Raw genomic sequence first — 13,326 nt, forward strand, 5'->3', positions numbered from 1 at the left:
TGTGCACTGGTGTGCAGTCATGATGGAACAGGAAGGGGACATCCCCAAACTGTTACCACATCTTGGAAGCATGATATTGTCTAAGATGTCTTGGTATGCTGACGCCTTAAGTGTTCCCATCACTGGAACTAAGGGGCCAAACCCAACCCTTAAAAAACAACCCCCACACCATAATCCCCCCCCCCGTCCCCACCCAATGATTTGGACCAGTGCACAAAGCAAGGTCCATAAAGACATGGATGAGCGAGTTTGGGGTAGAGGAACTTGACCTCAACATGAACTCAACCCGATAGAACACCTTTGGGATGAATTAGAGCGGAAACTGCGAGCCAGGCTTCTCGTCCAACATCAGTGCCTGACCTCACACATGTGCTTCTGGAAGAATGGTCAAACATTCCCATAGACACTCCTAAACCTTGTGGACAGCCATCCCAGAGTTGAAGCTGGTATAGCTTCAAATGGTGGGCCAACTCAATTTTCAACCCTATAGATAGGGATGGGCGAACAGCTGAGCCTAAGCATGAGTTTCGGCCGAACACCCGAATTTGCCCCAACGAACACCCCGCCATACACTGAGCGCTGCACAGTGCATTCTGCGCCCTGATTGACCTACGCTGTTTTTCTCATTATTTTTTCAATAGCTGCCAATTGTAACCACGAGTCTTTTTAAATGGGATTTGACTTGTTTCTTTTCTTTAGAAATGTCAGTTTTGCTGCAGCATGTTCTATACGTGCTACAGATGCGCCACTTTACTGGCACATTAAAGGGACCCCCCAGGCACTATATTTAACCACTTAAGCCCCGGATGATTTTACCCCCTTCCTGACCAGGGGGTTTTTTTGCGATTTTTTACTGCGTGATTTTAACGGACAATTGCGCGGTCGTGCGACGCTGTACCTAAACGAATTTGACGTCTTTTTTTCCCCACAAACAGAGCTTTCTTTTGGTGGTATTTGATCACCTGTGCGATTTTTTGATCATGCGCTATAAACAAAAAAAGAGCGTAAATTTTGCAAAAATAATATTTTTCAAATTTTTTTATATGAAATTCCCCAAAAAAAAATGTAAAAATCAAAATTTTTTAACATTTTCGGCCAATTTGTTTTATGCTACATATGTTTGGTAAAAAAAAAAAAAAAATCGCAAAAAGTGTATTTTGATTGGTTTGTGCAAAAGTTATCGCGTTTACTAACAAAGGGAAAGATTTCTGTCATTTTTGGTGTTTTTTTTTTTAACGAGTAATGGCGGCGATCTGCGATTTTTTTTGCGGGACTGCGACATTGCGGCAGACAGATCGGACCCTTGACTGACATTTTTTACACGTTTGGGGTTACCAGTGACATTACTGCAGTAATCAGTGCTATACATATGCACTGTTACTGTAAAAATGTACATAGTAGAACATAGTAGAACCGTCTGATCTCCATTTTTACACAGGGGAGAATGATAGGCGGCTTGTTTACATTAGCCGCCTGCCTTTCTCCCTCTCTACCGACTCCTTAGTGAACGAGTCGGGACGGGCGCGCGCTCGCCCGCTATTGGCTCACAAGCCGGTGACAGGCTAGTGACGTATATATACGTCACTTTGCCAGGCCGGGGCTGACCGCCGCAGTATATGTACTTGCGGCGGTAGGCAAGCGATTAAAGGAATTTTTCATTTTTGTTAAGCATAATTAAAATTACTGCGCCTGAAAAAATTATTTTTTTATTTTTATTGGCATATTGGCAGTACCAAGCACCCATACCTCTTTATGGCAAATTACTTGCATATAAGCCTTCAAAATGGGCATTTTTGATTTTTCCTTTTCGGCTCCCATTGACTTCAATGAGGTTCGCTGTTCAGGTTAGAACATTTCCCCTGTTCGGGAATTCTGCTGCGAACCGACAGGGAGGATGTTTGGCCCATCTCTATCTATGGACTAAGACTGGGATGCCATTAAAGTTCATGTGCATGTAAAGGCAGGCGTCCCAATACTTTTGGTAATATAGTTGTAATTATACCCAAAATAGTCAATTAGCAGATCAAAACTGAATGCTCCGTATGGCCGGATTCTTTGCAGCTGGTAGAGTGGAAACCGTAAACCAAATGTGACCTTTTTCCCTTTATTTTATGTGTGAGTGTGGCTGTATGTGATTCTCCGGCTCCAGCACTCCTGATCAGAGGTTGTTACCCTCACACTAACACCCACTACCATAGAGATACGCGCCACCGACACAAAATTGTCTTATCTCTACAAGGCTTTCTATAAACAATCGTCCTGCAGCTGAAGATTAGTTATGTGTGAGGCACAGCAGAGCTCATTAACTCCACACCAGGCAATTCACTCCCAGCACTGCCTTATGGAAACTAAATTCCAGCTTTTTATTTAAAGCTGAACTCCGAGCACAAAAATGTAAATATATTCCTTATTAGCCACAAAGGATTCAAATCTACTTTGTGCGCACCAAATGTCTTTGCAAGCCCAGATATTACTTTGTAAAAGTAGCAGTGACATCATCACTCTGCTGTTCATAGCCGAGGCAGACAGCAGAGCTGTGGGAGGGGCCCAGCAGGCTCCACCCACTACAGAAAATTACAAGAGGGAGCTGAGACAAGACCAGTCATCCTGCACAAGGAGAGGGAGACGAGGCATGGGAGGGGCTGAGCAGGTTCCACCCACTAAAGAAAACTACAGGAGGGGGCAGAGACCGGACCAGTCCTCTTGCACAAGGAGAGAGAGCAGAGCTTTTGGCAGGACCCAGCAGGCTCCACCCACTATAGAAAACTACAGAAGGGGCAGAGACAAGACCAGTCCCTCTGCACAAAAAGAGAGCGAGGTGAGCATTGGGCAGGACCCACTAGGCTCCACCCACTAAAAAAAAACTGGAGTGGGTGGAGACAAGACTAGTCAACCTGCACAAGGAGGGAGAGGAGAGCTTTTGGCGGGACCCAGCAAGTTTCACTCACTATAGAAAACTACAGAAGGGGATGGAGACAAAGCCAGTCACCCTGCACAAAGAGATAGAGAGTGGAGCTTTTGGCGGGACCCAGCAGGCTACACCAACTACAGAAAAACTACAGGAGAGGGCAGAGACGAGACCAGTCACCCTGCACAATGAGAGAGATCAGAGCTGTGGGAGGGGACCCAAAAGTCTTTGCCCATTACAGAAACCTACAGGAGAGGGTGGAGACAAGACCAGTCATTCTGCACAGAGAGTGGAGCATTGAGAAGAACCCACCAGGCTCCACCCTGTACAGAAAACTTCAAAAGAGGTGGAGACAAGTCCAGTCACCCTGCCCAAAGAGATAGAGAGTGGAGCATTTGGTGGGATCCAGCAGGCTCCACCCACTACAGAAGGGGCGGAGACAAGACCAGTCACCCTGCACAATGAGATAGAGAGTGGAGCTTTTGGTGGTACCCAGCAGGCTCCACCCAATACAGAAGGGGTGGAGACAAGACAAGTCACTCTGCACAAAGAGATAGAGAGTGGCACTTTTGGTGGGATCCAGCAGGCTCCACCCACTACAGAAAGGGTGGAGACAAGACCAGTCACCCTTCACAAAGAAATAGAGAGTGGAGCTTTTGTCTCCACCCATCAGGCTCCACCCAATACAGAAGGGGCGGAGACAAGACCAGTCACCCTGCACAAAGAGATAGAGAATGGAGCTTTTGGCGGGACCCCGCAGGCTACACCCACTACAGAAGGGGTGGAGACAAGACCAGTCACTCTGCACAAAGAGATAGAGAGTGGCACTTTTGGTGGGATCCAGCAGGCTCCACCCACTACAGAAGGGGTGGAGACAAGACCAGTCACCCTGCACAAAGAAATAGAGAGTGGAGCTTTTGGTGGGATCCAGCAGGCTCCACCCACTACAGAAGGGGTGGAGACAAGACCAGTCACCCTACACAAAGAACTAGAGAGTGGAGCTTTTGGCTCCACCCATCAGGCTCCACCCACTACAGAAGGGGCGGAGACAAGACCAGTCACCCTGCACAAAGAGATAGAGAATGGAGCTTTTGGCGGGACCCAGCAGGCTCCACCCACTACAGAAGGGGTGGAGACAAGACCAGTCACTCTGCACAAAGAGATAGAGAGTGGCACTTTTGGTGGGATCCAGCAGGCTCCACCCACTACAGAAGGGGTGGAGACAAGACCAGTCACCCTGCACAAAGAAATAGAGTGGAGCTTTTGTCTCCACCCATCAGGGTCCACCCAATACAGAAGGGGCGGAGACAAGACCAGTCACCCTGCACAAAGAGATAGAGAATGGAGCTTTTGGCGGGACCCCGCAGGCTACACCCACTACAGAAGGGGTGGAGACAAGACCAGTCACTCTGCACAAAGAGATAGAGAGTGGCACTTTTGGTGGGATCCAGCAGGCTCCACCCACTACAGAAGGGGTGGAGACAAGACCAGTCACCCTGCACAAAGAAATAGAGAGTGGAGCTTTTGGTGGGATCCAGCAGGCTCCACCCACTACAGAAGGGGTGGAGACAAGACCAGTCACCCTACACAAAGAACTAGAGAGTGGAGCTTTTGGCTCCACCCATCAGGCTCCACCCACTACAGAAGGGGCTGAGACAAGACCAGTCACCCTGCACAAAGAGATAGAGAATGGAGCTTTTGGTGGGACCCAGCAGGCTACACCCAATACAGAAGGGGTGGAGACAAGACCAGTCACCCTGCTCAAAGAGATAGAGAGTGGAGCTTTTGGTGGGACCCAGCAGTCTCCACCCACTACAGAAAAACTACAGGAGGGGGCGTAGACAAGACCAGTCATCCTGCACAATGAGAGAGAGCAGAGCTGTGGGAGGGGACCCAGAAGGCTCCAACCACTACAGGCTGCCTGCAGAAAACTGCAGGAAAGGGTGGAGACAAGACCAGTCATCCTGCAGAAAGAGAGAGAGAGCAGAGATTTGGAAGGGACTCAGCAGGCTCCACCTACTTCAGGCCAGAATGGCACCAAATGATTGTACCTTCTCTGAGCCTGGATGATGTCTGAACAAAGATGGTGGCGAATTTTGGAGACAAAAGCATTGCTGATGAGTAATGGGATGTCTGTGAGAGGTAACAAATACCTGGAAGGGTTACACTGGCACATTTCTTGCATGCTCCAGCTAATATAAAGAAAAGATGACTCAGATGACACGTTCCTCTCATGGGGTGGGAGGGGGGGGACACGGAGGCTCCGTACAGATCTGTATTGAGCAACTGCAGGCTCTGAATACACAGCAGAGGGATGAAATGGAAAATCATGCCGTGAATCCTTTTCCCATCATTATCGCCTCGCCTTCCTGTGTGATAAAAGAAATAAGTTATTTGCCTGCATGGGAGCCGCGCGGAACGCCGATAACTCCACCACAGCCAGAAGTCTAATCATGGCAATACGGAACAGCAAACAGAGCAGATGATTTGTAGAGGCGCTCTCATCTTCCGGGGCCAGGGGACACCTTCCCCTAATGTACCTGTGAAGGGCTTCTACAGAGAGGCCTCATCTGCACAGTCCGCAGTCACCCAGCGGTCACTTTTCAGAAGGTGGTAAAGAAGACGGTTCCATAGGTGATCCTGTCACCTCGTGAATGCAATTTTTTTCCTTTTTTTTTTTTTTTTTTTTTAATCCCAAGAAGGGGGAGATTTGGATCAAAATGCGGCACTGCTACCGTTAACCAAGTGTCTACATGTTGTCTGCACCCGGGTCAGAGGTCAGAGACCCCATTCACATCTAACTGCTCTCTTTATTCTTCTCAGGAGAGAAAAAGATACATTGTATCCTAACCAGAGAAGAAGAATGCAAAATAATATTAATAATACTAAAGATACATTGTATCCTTCTAACCAGAGAAGAAGAATGTAAAATAATATTAATAATAAAGATACATTGTATCCTCCTAGCCAGAGAAGAAGAATGCAAAATAATAATAATAATAATAATAATAAAGATACATTGTATCCTTCAAACCAGAGAAGAAGAATGTAAAATAATATTAATAATAAAGATACATTGTATCCTCCTAACCAGAGAAGAAGAATACAAAATAATAATAATAATAATAATAATAATAATAATAATAATAAAGATACATTGTATCCTCCTTACCAGAGAAGAAGAATGCAAAATAATAATAATAATAATAATAATAATAATAATAATAATAATAATAATAATAAAGATACATTGTATCCTCCTAACCAGAGAAGAAGAATGCAGAATAATAATAATAATATTAATAATAATAAAGATACATTGCATCCTCCTAACCAGAGAAGAAGAATGTAAAATAATAACAATAATAAAGATACTTTGGATCCTTCTAACCAGAAAAAAGAATGCAAAATAATAATAATAATGATATGTTGCATCCTCCTAACCAAAGAAGAAGAATGGAAAACAATAATAATAATAATAATAATACAAAAAGAAAAAAGATATGTTGTATCCTCCTAACCAAAGAAGATTCCAAATTAATAATAATAATAAAGATACATTGTATCCTCTTAACCAGAGAAGAGGAATTCAAAATAATTATTTAAATATTAATAATAACTAGAAAAAAAAGTTTGAGACAAACTTTAAGTTGGCTTGAGAAAGCCTGACCAGAAAGTTTGAAAAGTTTAGATCGATCGATCGATAGATAGAAAAGGTTTGAAGATCGATCAATAGATAGAAAAGGTTTGAAGATCGATCAATAGAAAAGGTTTGAAGATCGATCGATCGATAGAAAAGGTTTGAAGATCGATCGATCGATAGAAAAGGTTTGAAGATCAATCGATCGATAGAAAAGGTTTGAAGATCAATCGATCGATAGAAAAGGTTTGAAGATCGATCGATAGATAGAAAAGGTTTGAAGATCGATCGATAGATAGAAAAGGTTTGAAGATCGATCGATAGAAAAGGTTTGAAGATCGATCGATCGATAGAAAAGGTTTGAAGATTGATCGATAGATAGAAAAGCTTGATTGAGTCTAATGGGATTTGGAGCTTGGGTCATCTGAACATCCTGTCAATGAAAGTCTATGGGCATTTTTTGGGTTTTTAATTTTAATTTTTAGGAAAACCGTAACTCAAACCAGTCCGAAAAGATATAGCACACCGAGTCAGAACAGTATGAAGGTCTGTGCCGAGTTTGGAGTATGTAGCTTGAACGGTCTAGGAGGAGATAGTGTCCAAAAATTTTCTGGCCATAAAAATAATAAGAAGAATAATAACTAGAAAAAAAAGTTCGTCGAGACAAACTTTAAGTTGGCTTGAGAAAGCCTGACCAGAAAGTTTGAAAAGTTTAGATCGATCGATCGATAGATAGAAAAGGTTTGAAGATAGATAGATAGATAGATAGATAGATAGATAGATAGATAGATAGATAGATAGATAGATAGAAAAGGTTTGAAATTTTTTTTACCGCCCCCCACCCACGGTCTGTCTGTCTGGCTGCCTTGCGACAGCAATAGAAGTCATCGGATTTGTTTTTGTTTTTTTAAAGACAAGCTAAAAAGAAAAAAAAAAAAAAAACAAAAAAAAAAAAATTTTACCGCCCCCCACCCACGGGGTCTGTCTGTCTGCCTGTCTGTCTGCCTTGCGACAGCAATATAAGTCATCGAATTTGTTTTTGTTTTTTTAAAGACAAGCTAAATAGAAAAAACAAAACAAAACAAAACAAAACAAAACAAAAAAAATTTTACCGCCCCCCCCACCCGCGGTCTGTCTGTCTGTCTGCCTTGCGACAGCAATATAAGTCATCGGATTTGTTTTTGCTTTTTTTAAAGACAAGCTAAATAGAAAAAAAAAAAAAAAATTTTACCGCCCCCCCACCCGCGGTCTGTCTGTCTGTCGGTCTGGCTGCCTTGCGACAGCAATATAAGTCATCGAATTTGTTTTTGTTTTTTTAAAGACAAGCTAAATAGAAAAAAAAAAAAAAAAAAAATTTTACCGCCCCCCACCCGCGGGGTCTGTCTGTCTGCCTGTCTGTCTGCCTTGCGACAGCAATAGAAGTCATCGAATTTGTTTTTGTTTTTTTAAAGACAAGCTAAATAGAAAAAAAAAAAAAAAATTTTACCGCCCCCACCCGCGGTCTGTCTGTCTGTCTGTCTGTCTGTCTGCCTTGCGACAGCAATATAAGTCATCGGATTTGTTTTTGTTTTTTTAAATACAAGCTAAATAGAAAAAACAAAACAAAATAAAAAAATTTTTACCGCCCCCCACCCGCGGTCTGTCTGTCTGTCTGTCTGCCTTGCGACAGCAATAGAAGTCATCGGATTTGTTTTTGTTTTTTTAAAGACAAGCTAAATAGAAAAATCAAAACAAAAAATTTTTTACCGCCCCCACCCGCAGTCTGTCTGTCTGTCTGTCTGGCTGCCTTGTGACAGCAATAGAAGTCATTGAATTTGTTTTTGTTTTTTTAAAGACAAGCTAAATAGAAAAAACAAAAAAAACAAAAAAATTTTTTACCGCCCCCCACCCGCGGTCAGTCTGTCTGTCTGTCTGCTTTGCGACAGCAATAGAAGTCATGGGATTTGTTTTTGTTTTTTTAAAGACAAGCATGATTATCAAAGTTACTAGCATGTTGATTGAGTCTAATGGGATTTGGAGCTTGGGTCATCTGAACATCCTGTCAATGAAAGTCTATGGGCATTTTTTGGGTTTTTAATTTTAATTTTTAGGAAAACCGTAACTCAAACCAGTCTGAAAAGATATAGCACACCGAGTCAGAACAGTATGAAGGTCTGTGCCGAGTTTGGAGTATGTAGCTTGAACGGTCTAGGAGGAGATAGTGTCCAAAAATTTACCGGCCAGAAAAATAATAAGAAGAAGAAGAATAATAATAAGTTTAAATACAATATCAGTAAGTTGGCTTTTCCAAGCCAACTTAATAAAGATACATTGTATCCTCCCATCTGGCAATTAGATGGATTTCTACCAGTCAGAAGCTGTGTCACGCTGTTTCTTAGTATAAGAAGGAGATAAAGCCTCCATCAATCAACATGTAATATCCCGCCCCAATTATGTTTATCTGGTTAGTGGACATGGAGGAGGAGGAGGAGGGAGGGAGTGGGCTGTCAGAGACCAGATTGCCTCTGATCACCTCTATGATCTTGGAGGACCGGGGTCACGCCATGACGTTAGTTCCGGTCCAGGGCGGAAGTAAACAATTTTTTTTTTCCTTTAGCAAAAGGTCAAAAATGTCATCCTTATTTCTATTACAAGGGGATGTTTACAATCCTTATAATAGAAAAAAGTAATAAAAAATCAAAGGGACAGTGTAAACTAAATAAATAAAAAATAAATAAGAAAAAAAAAATTAAAGTGCCCCCATTCCCGTGTTCGCCTGCAAAAGTGAATGCATACGTAAGTAACGCACACATATGTAAACGGTGTTTGCAGCACACATGTGAGGTATCGTCCCAAACGAGTGAGAGCATTAATTCTAGCGTTAGACTTTTTTGTAACTATAAAGAGGTAAACTGTAAAACATTTTAAAGCGTCAACTACGGAGATTTTTAGGTATTATAGTTTGTCGCCACTCCACAAGCGTGCGCAATTTTAAAGCATGATATGTTAGGTATCTACAGTGCCTTGCAAAAGTATTCAGCCCCCTTGAACTTTGCAACCTTTTGCCACATTTCAGGCTTCAATCATAAAGATATAAAACTGTAATTTCTTGTGAAGAATCAACAACAAGTGGGACACAATCATGAAGTGGAAGGAAATTTATTGGATATTTCAAACTTTTTTAACAAATAAAAAACTGAAAAATTGGGCGTGCAAAATTATTCAGCCCCCTTAATACTTTGTAGCGCCACCTTTTGCTGCGATTACAGCTGTAAGTCGCTTGGGGTATGTCTCTATCAGTTTTGCACATCGAGAGACTGAAATTTTTGCCCATTCCTCCTTGCAAAACAGCTCGAGCTCAGTGAGGTTGGATGGAGAGCGTTTGTGAACAGCAGTTTTCAGTTCTTTCCACAGATTCTCGATTGGATTCAGGTCTTTGACTTGGCCATTCTAACACCTGGATATGTTTATTTGTGAACCATTCCATTGTAGATTTTGCTTTATGTTTTGGATCATTGTCTTGTTGGAAGACAAATCTCCGTCCCAGTCTCAGGTCTTTTGCAGACTCCATCAGGTTTTCTTCCAGAATGGTCCTGTATTTGGCTCCATCCATCTTCCCATCAATTTTAACCATCTTCCCTGTCCCTGCTGAAGAAAAGCAGGCCCAAACCATGATGCTTCCACCACCATGTATGACAGTGGGGATGGTGTGTTCAGGGTGATGAGCTGTGTTGCTTTTACGCCAAACATAACGTTTTGCATTGTTGCCAAAAAGTTTAATTTTGGTTTCATCTGACCAGAGCCCCTTCTTCCACATGTTTGGTGTCTCCCAGGTGGCTTGTGGCAAACTTTAAACGACACTTTTTATGGATATCTTTAAGAAATGGCTTTCTTCTTGCCACTCTTCCATAAAGGGCAGATTTGTGCAGTATACGACTGATTGTTGTCCTATGGACAGAGTCTCCCACCTCAGCTGTAGATCTCTGCAGTTCATCCAGAGTGATCATGGGCCTCTTGGCTGCATCTCTGATCAGTCTTCTCCTTGTATGAGCTGAAAGTTTAGAGGGACGGCCAGGTCTTCGTAGATTTGCAGTGGTCTGATACTCCTTCCATTTCAATATTATCGCTTGCACAGTGCTCCTTGGGATGTTTAAAGCTTGGGAAATCTTTTTGTATCCAAATCCGGCTTTAAACTTCTCCACAACAGTATCTCGGACCTGCCTGGTGTGTTCCTTGTTCTTCATGATGCTCTCTGCGCTTTAAACGGACCTCTGAGACTATCACAGTGCAGGTGCATTTATACGGAGACTTGATTACACACAGGTGGATTCTATTTATCATCATTAGTCATTTAGGTCAACATTGGATCATTCAGAGATCCTCACTGAACTTCTGGAGAGAGTTTGCTGCACTGAAAAATAAGGGGCTGAATAATTTTGCACGCCCAATTTTTCAGTTTTTTATTTGTTAACAAAGTTTGAAATATCCAATAAATTTTGTTCCACTTCATGATTGTGTCCCACTTGTTGTTGATTCTTCACAAAAAATTACAGTTTTATATCTTTATGTTTGAAGCCTGAAATGTGGCAAAAGGTCACAAAGTTCAAGGGGGCCGAATACTTTCGCAAGGCACTGTATTTAGCGTAAGATCATCTTTTATATTTTACCCAAAAATTGGGTTATATATTGTTTTTTTCTGCATTAAGATTAATTAAAGTGTATTTTTTCTCCAAAAATTGCGTATGAAAAACCGCTGTGCAATTACTGTGTGACATAAAAAACTGCAACGATCGCCATTTTATTCCCTAGGGTCTCTGCTAAATAAATATATATATATATATATATATACATACACACATACAGTATCTCACAAAAATGAGTACACCCCTCACATTTTTGTAAATATTTTATTCTATCTTTTCATGTGACAACACTGAAGAAATGAGACTTTGCTACAATGTAAAGTAGTGAGTGTACAGCTTGTATAACAGTGTAAATTTGCTGTCCCCTCAAAATAACTCAACACACAACCATTAATGTCTAAACCGCTGGCAAGAAAAGTGAGTACACCCCTAAGTGACAATGTCCAAATTGGGCCCAAAGTGTCAATATATTGTGTGGCCGCCATTATTTTCCAGCACTGCCTTAACCCTCTTGGGCATGGAGTTCACCAGAGCTTCACAGGTTGTCACTGGAGTCCTCTTCCACTCCTCCATGATGACATCACAGAGCTGGTGGATGTTAGAGACCTTGCACTCCTCCACCTTCTGTTTCAGGATGCCCCACAGATGCTCAATAGGGTTTAGGTCTGGAGACATGCTTGGCCAGTCCATTACCTTTACCCTCAGCTTCTTTAGCAAGGCAGTGGTCATCTTAGGTGTGTGTTTGGGGTTGTAATCATGTTGGAATACTGCCCTGCGGCCAGGGGAGGACTGGGCCAGGGGGCAATTGCCCCCTGGGCCACTCTGATGCTCCGTAAAAAGGCTGCACCACTTCTGCTACAGACATGCCTAAAGGATTCCTGGTGAAGAGAAGTAAAAAGTCCCCACTGCTGACCTTTTGAGTGTGGGAGGAAGAAAAGGACAGAGTGCAGACCCCCCCCCCCCCCCAGCATGGATGGTGTAAACAGTGTCTGAGCAGAGGCCGGTTAAATGCCCCACTGGAGACTCTCCTCCCCCCAGGCAGCCCTGACGAGCTGTCCTGGCTCACCCCAACTGCCCAGGTCGGGAACCCGGACTCAGGCGGTGAGTAGAGAGTACTTGGAGCAAAGCTTCAGCCTGAAATGGGGGTCAGTAGGAGGCTGGGAAGAGGGAGAGTGGGATGGGGGCCGAGTCACTGCACCATGGCCCTCTGGTTTGTACTTGCCTCCTGGGCCGAAAGTTGCCAGTCAGCCCCTGACTGCGGCCCAGTCTCTAAAGGGAGGGGATCATGCTCTGCTTCAATATGTCACAGTACATGTTGGCATTCATGGTTCCCTCAATGAACTGTAGCTCCCCAGTGCCGGCAGCACTCATTCAGCCCCAGACCATGACACTCCCACCACCATGCCTGACTGTAGGCAAGACACACTTGTCTTTGTATTCCTCACCTGGTTGCCGCCACACACACTTGACACCATCTGAACCAAATAAGTTTATCTTGGTCTCATCAGACCACAGGAGATGGTTCCAGTAATCCATGTCCTCGGTCTGCTTGTCTTCAGCAAACTGTTTGTGGGCTTTCTTGTGCATCATCGTTAGAAGAGGCTTCCTTCTGGGATTAGAGCCATGCAGACCAATTTGATGCAGTGTGCGGCGTATGGTCTGAGCACTGACAGGCTGACCCCCCACCCTTTCCACCAATGCTGGCAGCACTCATACATCTATTTCCCAAAGACAACCTCTGGATATGACGCTGAGCACGTGCACTCAACTTCTTTGGTGGACCATGGCGAGGACTGTTCTGTGTGGAACCTGTCCTGTTAAACCGCTGTATGGTCTTGGCCACCGTGCTCCAGCTTAGTTTCAGGGTCTTGAGAATCTTCTTATAGCCTAGGCCATCTTTATGTAGAGCAACAATTCTTTTTTTCAGATCCTCAGAGAGTTCTTTGCCATGAGGTGCCATGTTGAACTTCCAGTGACCAGTATGAGAGAGTGAGAGCGATAACACCTGTGACAGGAGTCACTTTGGGCATGGGGGTTGTGGACCCCAAATTCCTTTAAAGAGGTTGGGAGGCACTATGTCCAGTCTTGTGTGGCTTTCTTATGTTTAAGTCACCCTGCATCCGTTATGGATGCAGGGTGACCAGGAGGGTGGTGAA

The sequence above is a fragment of the Pelophylax lessonae genome (genome assembly GCF_965119305.1).
Source record: "Pelophylax lessonae genome assembly, chromosome: 7".
NCBI classification, from domain to species: domain Eukaryota; kingdom Metazoa; phylum Chordata; class Amphibia; order Anura; family Ranidae; genus Pelophylax; species Pelophylax lessonae.